This window comes from Cervus canadensis, chromosome 27 (assembly GCF_019320065.1).
Source record: "Cervus canadensis isolate Bull #8, Minnesota chromosome 27, ASM1932006v1, whole genome shotgun sequence".
Taxonomy (NCBI): Eukaryota; Metazoa; Chordata; class Mammalia; order Artiodactyla; family Cervidae; genus Cervus; species Cervus canadensis.
Window position 1 is genome coordinate 50,630,481 of NC_057412.1, and position 11,461 is coordinate 50,641,941.

An 11,461-nucleotide genomic window follows, 5' to 3' on the forward strand; every position below is an offset into this window, starting at 1 on the left:
TGAGTTAAATTCACCCATTCCAGTCCATTTTAGTTCACTGATTCCTAAAATGTTGACATTCACTCTTACCATCTCCTGTTTGACCACTTCCAATTTGCCTTGATTCATGGACCTGACATTCCAGGTTCCTATGCAATATTGCTCTTTACAGCATCAGACTTTGCTTCCATTACCAGTCACATCCACAACTGGGTGTTGTTTTTGCTTTGGCTCCATCCCTTCATTCTTTCTGGAGTTATTTCTCCACTGATCTCCAGTAGCATATTGGGCACCTACTGACCTGGGGAGTTCATCTTTCAGTGTCCTATCTTTTTTCCTTTTCATACTTCATGTGGTTCTCAATGCAAGAATACTGATGTGGTTTGCCATTCCCTTCTCCAGTGGGCCATGTTTTGTCAGAACTCTCCACCATGACCCGTCCATCCTGGGTGGCCCTACATGGCATGGCTCATAGTTTCATTAAGTCAGACAAGACTGTGGTCCATCCGATCAGTTTGCTTAATTTTCTGTGATTGTGGTTTTCATTCTGTCTGCCCTCTGATGGAGAAGGATCGAGGCTTATGGAAGCTTTCTGATGAGAGAGACTAACTGAGGGGAAAACTGGGTCTTGTTCTGATGGGCGGGGCCATGCTCAGTAAATCTTTAATCCAATTTTTTGTTGGTGGGCAGGGCTGTGTTCAGGTAATTAAGCCAACTATACTTCAACTAAAACAGATTTCTGAGGTAGCATTCATCAGGAAAAAATCACAAAGGCAAGAATTACCCACTTTTTCTGGGATAGTGAATGGAGCCCTAGATTATGAAACATTAACTGCATGACTATGGATGTGTCAATCCCTCCCGGGTGTGGTCAAGAGCTAGAATATAATAGTACTATAAAGACAAAGGATCCCTGCTCCTTGGAAGAGGCCAGGAAGCTATGCCGCTGATAGTGGTTAGCTTGTCCTCAACCTCCACATTGAAGTACAGATAATGGCCCTGTTACGCTATCCAACTAAACACCTCCAGGGCTATTCAATGGCCATTTCCACTCTGCCTTAGGCCGACATGAACTGTGCTTGTCAGCTGTTACTCAACCATTCCCAACTGTCCTGCAGTGTCAAACATAGTGATCCTGTGACTAGCCACACAACTCTTATGGCTTAGAATGATAGGTTATGATGCCTAACCACCACTTCTTGGTTTGGAAAAGAGGGAAGGACTGAGCAAAAGGTTACTTTGACAGGTTCTCTGAATGCTTGCTAGTCTCACGTGAAAAGAGTGGATCTCTTGCAAATTTCCATAGAAACTGGCCCCCTGCCAGTGATTAAGGCCATCTACCACTGCCAAATGCAATGACTTGTTCAGGCCCAAACTAGTCATGGAAGGAACTGACCCTACACCCAGTCTGCAGCTCGGAACTGTGACAGGAGAAGGCTCCAGTCAATCTGCTACCATGTCATGCAGCTTTTACATCTCAGCCTCTGAACACACCAGGGCCAGACACGACTGAGTGACTGAACCGAACTCTGAACACACCAGAAGAGCTGGTACTTCACTAATTGTGCTGTTTAAAAGCCCACAGTGCAAAAGGCAGGGATTCCTCTGATGGAGTGTGATGAAGAATTCTGACAGATTTTTGTGCACTGTCCCAAAAAGAATGGGTGTGGGAAAGCACAGCCCACACATCTGAATTTTACCGGTGAATTTTCCAGAATGCTACTCTGGTAGGCCTTATGTGATGGTCGATTTGAAATTCATCTTTATCTGCACAAGAGACATTATAATATATCACTGAAACAAGAACATGGTGAGGGTAAAAGACAGCATCATTACTATTCACACCTGGACAACAGTACTGTCCCTGGAAATCCAGGCCCTGTGGTCACCTTAGATATGTTACCTTTTAGAGGAGAAAAATCAGTCAGTGAAAGGCCTGGAATTCTGGAAATCATATCAGCACACCAGCACACATTCCGGTGGAAAGAAACTTGGTAGTCCAAAGCTGTGTATGTGCATCTGTGTGTAACACAGGCAAAAGAGGGCAACACAAACTGACTCAAAGGGCCAGCAAATGGCAGAGTGAAAGGTTATTCCCTCCTGCTCCACAGAGCGGAATTGTGATCAAGATGCAGATTCAGACTCAATATGAGAAACCAACCACCAGAGCTACTCAACAAGAGGGGAGGCAACCTCATCAGAGCACTCTGGATACCATTCATGGGTACAATGGTCTGTTTTCTACAATGACCATGGAATTATATATATAGCTACAAAGACTCTTTGAAGATTTCAATTTGCAAGTGGCTATTATGGTGAAAATAAATAAATGATCTTATTGGCATTGTAATATCAAGAATCTCACACACTAGTAAACAGTCTACACTGAGACCAAAGCAGAGAGATAACCTAACGCAGGAAAGGAAGATTAGAAATTTTCCAGAGTCTGTGACAGGTCATCCAAGACAGGCCACAAGAGATAATACAATTCCATGGCTGATTTGCATGCATGAAGGAAAATCATAGCAATATACTGTTACAAAGGATGTAATTAACTGGTATTACCTAAAAATGTGAAAGTTCAGAATTTCATTCAAAATCTCTATCTACTTACATGAAATTAAAAGATTTAAGCACTAATTGAACAATGATGAAATTTTATTAACTCTTGAATCCTCTGGCTAAATGGCATATTTGTGTATAATATTAATTCTTCTGAAATAGGGTTGAACTTTGGTGAAATTATGAAGGTGGTAAAATTTGTCTTCAAATAAACTTCACCTCCTTATTCTCCACATTGTCCTCCTTAGGGCAACCCTTCTCTAAAGCTATCTAATGTTTCCCACTTGTCCTCTTTCGTCTTTTACTCTCAGGAAATGATGAAATCAAGCCAGGTTGCCCACAATGAAAATGACTTAAAAAAGTGACATCTATCATTCATCAATGATCTTATATTTTAAGCACATTAAATTCAGTGTGATAAAAAATCTAATAATGGAATTCCAGGAAAGTCTTATCAATTAAGAGCTGTTTAGAGGAGAATTCTTGGTTTCTGAATTTTTGCTATGTAGAAAATTATCAATTCTTCATACTAGTTAATCCTGTTCTACTATTATCTACTTCAGTAACACCAAAGTAAGGCTGTTATGGTTCTTCATTGATTAATAATAATATCTGGGTATTTACTCAGGATTCTATGTGCTAAACATTGCACAAATCATATATTATCTCATCCTTTAATCTTCACAACCACATAAATTATATTTTATTGTCACAGCACAGATAATGAAAGAAATTTAGGTGGAAAAAATTGAGAAATGTGTTTAAAACTATATGAGAAGTGGTATGTTTTGGAACTTATCACTTGGTGTGTCAAATTCCCAACTCTGGCTCTCAACCTATGGGTTCCATGCCACATTAGCATGCTGAAACTATCCACTAGTATTTCAAATGTGTGTACTGAGAAAATGCGTAGAAAAGGGATAATGCCCTTTCTCTGTAATTTGTCCAATGTCTCATCTTGTTTTCTTCCATTAATGCTTATGCCTGTGGAAAATTTAGTCAGAATTCAACTAGACATTTCATGATCAATTAGAGACCATTAAGACCCTCTCAAGTTTCAACACCTTCTTCTCCAACACTACCCCACTTTATTTTCAGAATTACGTGAGTTTAACATCTCATTCTTCTTTTTTATTAAATTGCAATTTCTCTCTTCTGAAAATTTAAACCTATGACTTCCTTCCACTGGTCATTTTAAATAGAAGTCTGGGTGATTTAACAGAAGAACAGAATCAATAATCTCCTTAATAACCCAGAGGGAAAGATAGTTGAAATGGAAAAGTTCTAACTGATCAATATCGAATATCTGACCAAATTGTATGGCCAATTAGGCACTAAATGGTCCTCCACTTTACTGCCTGTTAATGAGGAGAGATTGAAGAGACGGTTGCAGATTGAATACCAGAAAGTAGGTTCAAAGACAGATGCTCATAGAGGAGGAGGGATCATTCTAAACAGCCTCAGGCTTATTCCCATTGTAATAGCTATAATGGGCTTCCCTGGTGACTTAGCTGGTAAAGAATCCGGCTGCAATGTGGGAGACCCGACTTCGATCCCTGGGTTGGAAAGATCCCCTAGAGAAGGGAATGGCTACCCACTCCAGTATTCTGGCCTAGAGAATTCCATGGACTACAGTCCATGAGGTCGCAAAGAGTCAGACATGACTGAGTGGCTTTCACTTTAGGTAAGCAGGAGATGGTGTCCCCACTTAAACAAGTTATAGAGAAGTGCGCTCCCACTGTGTGTGAAAGGAGGGAAGTTTGTGATCACTGTAGAGAGAAAGCAAGTAAATCTTTACAACTTTGGCTGGATCAAGTGGAATATGAGGGAGGGAACCACACAGTGCTTATTAAGAAAGGCTGGCAACAAAACAAGTATACTATCAAGGGTGAAACAGACCACCAGCCCAGGTTGTATGCATGAGACAAGTGCTCAGGCCTGGTGCACTGGGAAGACCCAGAGGGATGGGATGGGGAGGGAGGTGGGAGGGGGGATCGGGATGGGGAACACATGTAAATCCATGGTTGATGCATGTCAATGTATGGCAAAAACCACTACAATATTGTAAAGTAATAATTAGCCTCCAACTAATAAAAATAAATGAAAAAAAAAAAAAAAAAAGAAAGGCTGGCAACATCTGGGCAGTATACAACGCAGCCCCTCCGGCAGTCTTGTGTGGCAATCTTCAATCCATTCAAAGCCCATGGAATAAGTCTGAGGGACTTTTCTAGTGGATCCTGGCTGCCAAAAGGAGTCTCTTCTTAGGGAGATTTCTCTGAAACAGGCAAACATTTTGTAGGAAGCCATCAATGAGGCATTGGCTAGTATTCAGGCTTAGTTCCCTGGGGTGGGTTTACAGTGTTGATAAAGGAAAATCACTAGACAATGAGAAATTTTAGCCCAAAGAAATCTGGATAAATGTTTGCTGTCAGCCCTGTTGCCTTGAAAAGCTCCCCTAGTCCTATGTTGAAACTGAGTGAGATCTTCAGAAAATTTGATGATGTGACAGTGGGTGCTACACTAAGGCAGACAGCTTTATAAAAATTCTCTCAGTGAGAATAAAGGCCAACCTGGGCAATAGACATAAACCCCAAGACCGCAAGAAGAAAATCTATGTTTCTGTAGTAGGTGAGTTAAAGGGTCTCCAGAGCTGATATTGATGATGTTGATTATGATGACCTTGCTGCTCAATAATGGATTTTGATTGAATCAAGACCACTGGAGGTTCATTTGGTTATGTGGAGCTGCTGCACCACTCAAAATGGAAAGTACATATGACTTGTTCACTGGAGCTGAGTCCTTCTCTCCCCTCTAAGACGCTTCATCCTCTCTCCTCCTCTAATCCAAACTCATCTGCTTTAAAGAGAAAACTGATTAGGAGTAAAGCGAAAGTCTCCCTCTCCCCAAGGGGCACCAAAGGCTTTGTGAACCAGCCTGAGTAAGCTGAGCGACAGCAGAGAGAAGGACTCAGAGCTGTAAGCTCTGTTGGGTACAGAAGGCACCATGTCACCCTTTCTCAGACCAAGGGGCCTCCGTGACACTCACGGAGAGGAAGGGAAACTAATCTGACCTTGAAGGGGGGCCCTTTGGAATGATTCTATGTACTGTCACTGTGCCTTGCACTACAGTATGTATAATTACTATTGATATTTTACACGCCTGTACTGTGAAAGCTTATAAGCACCAACAGGGATTCTTCTATTCAAGAAAACTGCATGCAGAAAAATGCCACAGAAACATGTAAGTCACTCTTCAATGTTCCATCCCAGGTGGTCAAACAGAGTCTCAGGAGAAAAAGAGAAATTACCGCCCTGACTGAGGACGTCAGGCAGCAGGGGTAGTGCAGAATGCTGCGTTCCTGAATGGCTTATACAGAGAACCAGCGTGAGCTGGAGCTTAAGAGGAGCCTCGCATCAATGAACTCAGTGGCTGCTCCCATGGCCTTGGCTGTTTAAGACACTGCGACTGGAACTGAGTCTACTGCACGGACTAATGGCGCTTGATGTGCTGCCTAGGACACTGCCAATGCCTTACTTTGTAGCCACTGGTACCCGATTGCGAAAACCATCACATCATGCGGCCAGGCTTCCAGGATGTTTTTTCAAGGCTAACTAAACTCTGCTGCAATATGCCACCAAAGAGTGAGTCAGGATTTAGCACAAGTGCCTCTACCTCATGATGTCCAAAGTTTTCACTCTATTATTGATGTCCCGAGGGTGGCAAAGTAGAAATTTCAGTCTAAATAGCCCTGACTACATTGTTATCATAACTCTACCAATAAGGGTAGCTGATAAACCTCAATGAAATCAGGGACTTATTCATCAGGTAAACACTCTTAGGACACTCCGTGGACAAATTCATAACACTCAATCTCTCAGGCAGTCAAGGAAAAATTATTGTCTCTTTGCCTCTCCTATCTCTCCACCAAAAGGCAGCTCAGGCTTTATTATGCTTTTTGAACATTGTAGACAATGTATCTCACTTGGCCCTTCTATCTGCAGTCTGTAAATAAATATCTTTTGAATTGAGACCAACCAACATCAAGGTAGGACATGTTCTTTACTTTTGAGGTTCCCAAGTAACAACCCCCTCTTCAAACCACCACAATTCTCGTGATTGGTTGGAGCCTCTGGCAAAGGGCATCCATGAAACTGTGGCAGGCTATCTTGTTAGATCGCAAGTGGAGTAAAATTTTAGGCCATTTGCAGTTTATAATACCTAACTGATCTTGAGGGCTCATATTAGAAGTTCATGAAAATAGACACTATACTGATTTCTAGTTTTGAAAAAGCATTGCTTTGAGGGAAGCAACATTCCACTACACTATATTTTTCAAAGCAATGACTTAACACAGTCATTCAACTTAAATAAAGCTTCTATCTCAAGTCTCCTCTGATAAAAACAATAATGTGTCAGAATAAATTGAGAAAGATGTATAAATGGGCGTTGAAGGAAAATAGCAGATATTTTCATCTGATTCTGTTTTTTAAGAGGCATTACTAAAGATAAATGATTAAATATTTTATAGAAATTACCATTTTAATGAAAATGCAGACTGGAGAACTTAGTATATGAAGAGGAAACACTGGAGGCTTAAGATCCTTGAAAACATCAGAATTTAAAGCTATTAGTTTTCAGATTATCTTTTGGGCCATCTATTAAGTTCCTAGCTGAATATCAAAATATATTAATAAAATAACAAAATACTGAATCCCTTCATATAGTGTATTACTGCAGATTATAGACAGAGTTGAGAATGCATTATTTCAAGTCTGCCTTAAGCGGTGCTGATGATCCAGATGAATTTCTATTTTATTTTATTCACAAACAGTAAAATACATTTTTTTTGATGTATAGTTCTGTTATGTTTTAACATGCATACATTCTGTAATCATACTGCCAAAGAATGCAGAAGACTTCTAGCAACCAAAATCCCTCAGGCTGTCCTGTATTCAGGCCCTTCTCACTTCTAAGATCTAGCAAGCATTGATCTATTTTTTATTCCCCTTTAGGGGCTAGGGGACATTTCCAGAATGTCATGTCAATGGAATGATACAGTATATGGCCTTGTGAGTCTGACTTCTTTGACCTAGCATAATATTCTGGAGATTCATCCCAGTTCTGGCATATATCAATAGATCATTCCTTTTTACTGGTGAATAGATACTACTGGTGATTGGTATCCCATCTAAACATCTACTCCTGGTTCGTTGACTATGCTAAAGCCTTTGACTGTGTGGATCAAAACAAACTGTGGAAAATTCTTTAGGAGATGGGAATAGCAGACTACCCTACCTGCTTCCTGCGAAACCTGTATGAAGCAACAGCTAGAACCAGACATGGAACAATGGACTGGTTCCAAATTGGGAAAGGAGTAAGTCAAGGCTGTATATTGTCACCCTGATTATTTAACTTATATGCAGAGTACATCATGAGAAATTCTGGGCTGGAAGAAGCACAAGCTGGAATCAAGACTGCTGAGAGAGATGTCAATAACCTCAGATATACAGATGACACCATCCTTATGGCAGAAAGTGAAGAAAAACTAAAGAGTCTCTTGATAAAAGTGAAAGAGGAGAGTGAAAAAGCTGGCTTAAACTCAACATTCAAAAAACTAAGATCATGGCATCTGGTCCCATCATTTCATGGCAAATAGATAGGGAAACAAAGAAAAGAGTAACTGACTTTATTTTCTTGGGCTCCAAAATCACTGCAGATGGTGACTGCAGCCATGAAACTAAAAGCCGCTTGCTCTTTGGGAAAAAAGCTATGACCAACCTAGATAGCATATTAAAAAAGCAAAGACATTACTTTGCCAACAAAGGTCCATATAGTCAAAGCTATGGTTTTTCCAGTAGTCATGTACGGATGTGAGACTTGGACCATAAAAAAGGCTGAGCACCAAAGAGTTGATGCTTTTGTGTTTTGTTTTGTTTTGTTTCTATTTATTTTTATTAGTTGGAGGCTAATTACTTTACAATATTGTAGTGGTTTTTGCCATACATTGATATGAATCAGCCATGGATTTACATGTGTTCCCCATCCTGATCCCCCTCCCACTTCCCTCCCCATCCCATCCCTCTGGGTCTTCCCAGTGCACCAGCCCTGAGGACTTGTCTCATGCATCCAGCCTGGGCTGGTGATCTGTTTGACCCTTGATAGTATACTTGTTTCAATGCTATTCTCTCAGAACATCCCACCCTCGCCTTCTCCCACAGAGTCCAAAAGTCTGTTCTGTACATCTGTGTCTCTTTTTCTGTTTTGCATATAGGGTTATCCTTACCATCTTTCTAAATTCCACATATATGTGTTAGTATGCTGTAATGTTCTTTATCTTTCTGGCTTACTTCACTCTGTATAATGGGCTCCAGTTTCATCCATCTCATTAGAACTGATTCAAATGAATTCTTTTTAATGGCTGAGTAATATTCCATGGTGTATATGTACCACAGCTTCCTTATCCATTCGTCTGCTGATGGGCATCTAGGTTGCTTCCATGACCTGGCTATTATAAACAGTGCTGCGATGAACATTGGGGTGCACGTGTCTCTTTCAGATCTGGTTTCCTCAGTGTGTATGCCCAGGAGTGGGATTGCTGGGTCATATGGCAGTTCTATTTCCAGTTTTTTAAGAAATCTCCACACTGTTTTCCATAGCGGCTGTACTAGTTTGCATTCCCACCAACAGTGTAAGAGGGTTCCCTTATCTCCACACCCTCTCCAGCATTTATTGCTTGTAGACTTTTGGATAGCAGCCATCCTGACTGGCGTGTAATGGTACCTCATTGTGGTTTTGATTTGCATTTCTCTGATAATGAGTGATGTTGAGCATCTTTTCATGTGTTTGTTAGCCATCTGTATGTCTTCTTTGGAGAAGTGTCTGTTTAGTTCTTTGGCCCATTTTTTGATTGGGTCATTTATTTTTCTGGAATTGAGCTGCAAGAGTTGCTTGTATATTTTTGAGATTAATCCTTTGTCTGTTGCTTCATTAGCTATTATTTTGAAGTGTGGTATTGTAGAAGACTCTTGAGACTCCCTTGGACTACAAGGAGATCCAACCAGTCTATCCTAAAAGCAATCAGTACTGAATATTCATTGGAAGAATGCATGCTGAAGTTGAAGCTCCAATACTCTGGCCACCTGATGTGAACAGCCAACTCATTAGAAAAGACCCTGATGCTGGGAAAGATTGAAGGCAGGAGGAGAAGAGATGACAGAGGATGAGGTAGTTGGATGACATCACTGACTCAGTGGACATCGTGTGAGCAAGCTTTGGGAGATGGTGAAGGACAGGGAAGCCCGGTGTGCTGCAGTCTATGGGCTCCCAAAGAGGTGGACATGACTGAGTGAATAACAGCAGTGAAAGAGATAGGATGTAGTGTGTGTACTCCACTATGTCTAGAATTAAAACTCCCATTTATAAAAAATTCTAAGATGTGACTAATAGAGGGAAGAGGAAACTTACTTTGTGGGCATTTGTATAGCAAACAGAATAAATGAGAGAATATGTTTGGCAAGCTACAATGCTAAAAATAGAGGACTGCATTACAGGACTGGATAAGGCAGTTTCTTCCACTCCTGTTGGGTCCTCCCAGGTAACACGCCTGGCTTCTCTCCTCCTCCTTACCCACTACTCCCAAAGGAGCCAGAAGTAAGTTGAAATCATGGTGAGTTTAGAAGGAAGAGCGGGGCCTGCACTTCCTCTCATCCACAGAAAGCTTGCGTTCTTCATTTCTCCAAGTTATATGATAAACCTGGTGCAAATACCTCGTCCCTGTGGGGCAGGTGTGCAACGGTGTAACACTTATGTGCCTCACTGAGTTGGTTTCACTAACTCTGGAGTTCAGTGTTGGGAAACTTACAGGTATAAGTCAAATTGTTCCATTTCAGCGAATTACATTGGATACTTTGGTCTCCATTTGATTTCCGCATTCATCTTATTTATTAGCTTGGTACTCCAGTGAGGAAAAATGAGGGTAAGCTTCTTAAAAACACCAACATACACTAATAAAAGTTAAATTATTGAAATAACTTTCCCTTTGAATAACAGGGTAAAGTTATTATGTGACTATAGGGCATGTTCCTTAATGCTTCATTTTGAAGAAGTCTAATTCACCTTTTTATCCCTAGTGCTTAGCACATTGCCAAGTCCAATAAACACATAGTAAATGCTGAATAAGTGCTATTAGAAAAACAAATAACCGACTCAATGAGTAAAAGAATCCCAGTATACATAATGTTAAATGTACCATTCATAGGAACTACATTCTTACTTTAATTTCCATTTCAAATAGTTCCTACTTCCTCAATAGATTGAAGACATAGGGGAATATCTAGTATTTCCTATATCCCAATTCAAACAGTTGCCAACTCATTTAATGTATACAAAACTCTTGTGAGGCAGATACTATTACTGTCTTTTTTTTTTTAATAAAGAAATGATAAACAGTGAGAATAGATGATCAGAATGGTCTGATAGCTAGCAAGTGACAGATTTATGATTTCAAACAATGAGAGTGTGGCCCTGAGGTCTGGACAGATGCTGAACACACCAGACCATCTATGAAGGCAGACTCTAGAAAGCCCTCTGCAGCATCTTATTCATGTGCGGCCCAGCCCGAGGCTCAGAGTCAACAACCCCACCTCTCTTTCCTTTCTGTCCTGCAACGTTAGCACACCTTGGGACCTAGTCTCACTCCACTAACTGCATCATTCCTCCCCATTCTTCTACCCATCAGGACTATACAACCACAACCAACACTCCCTCCACAAACTATTAGTCTCCATTTCAAAGGATTAACCTCCCTCCCACCCACCATTACCAGCTCTGCTGCAGGGCTATTAAAAGTCCTTTGGTTCTTTGGGTCTTACCAGTTTGAAGAAATGGGTGCAGGGAATTGAGAGCAAATAGAAAGTTGGAC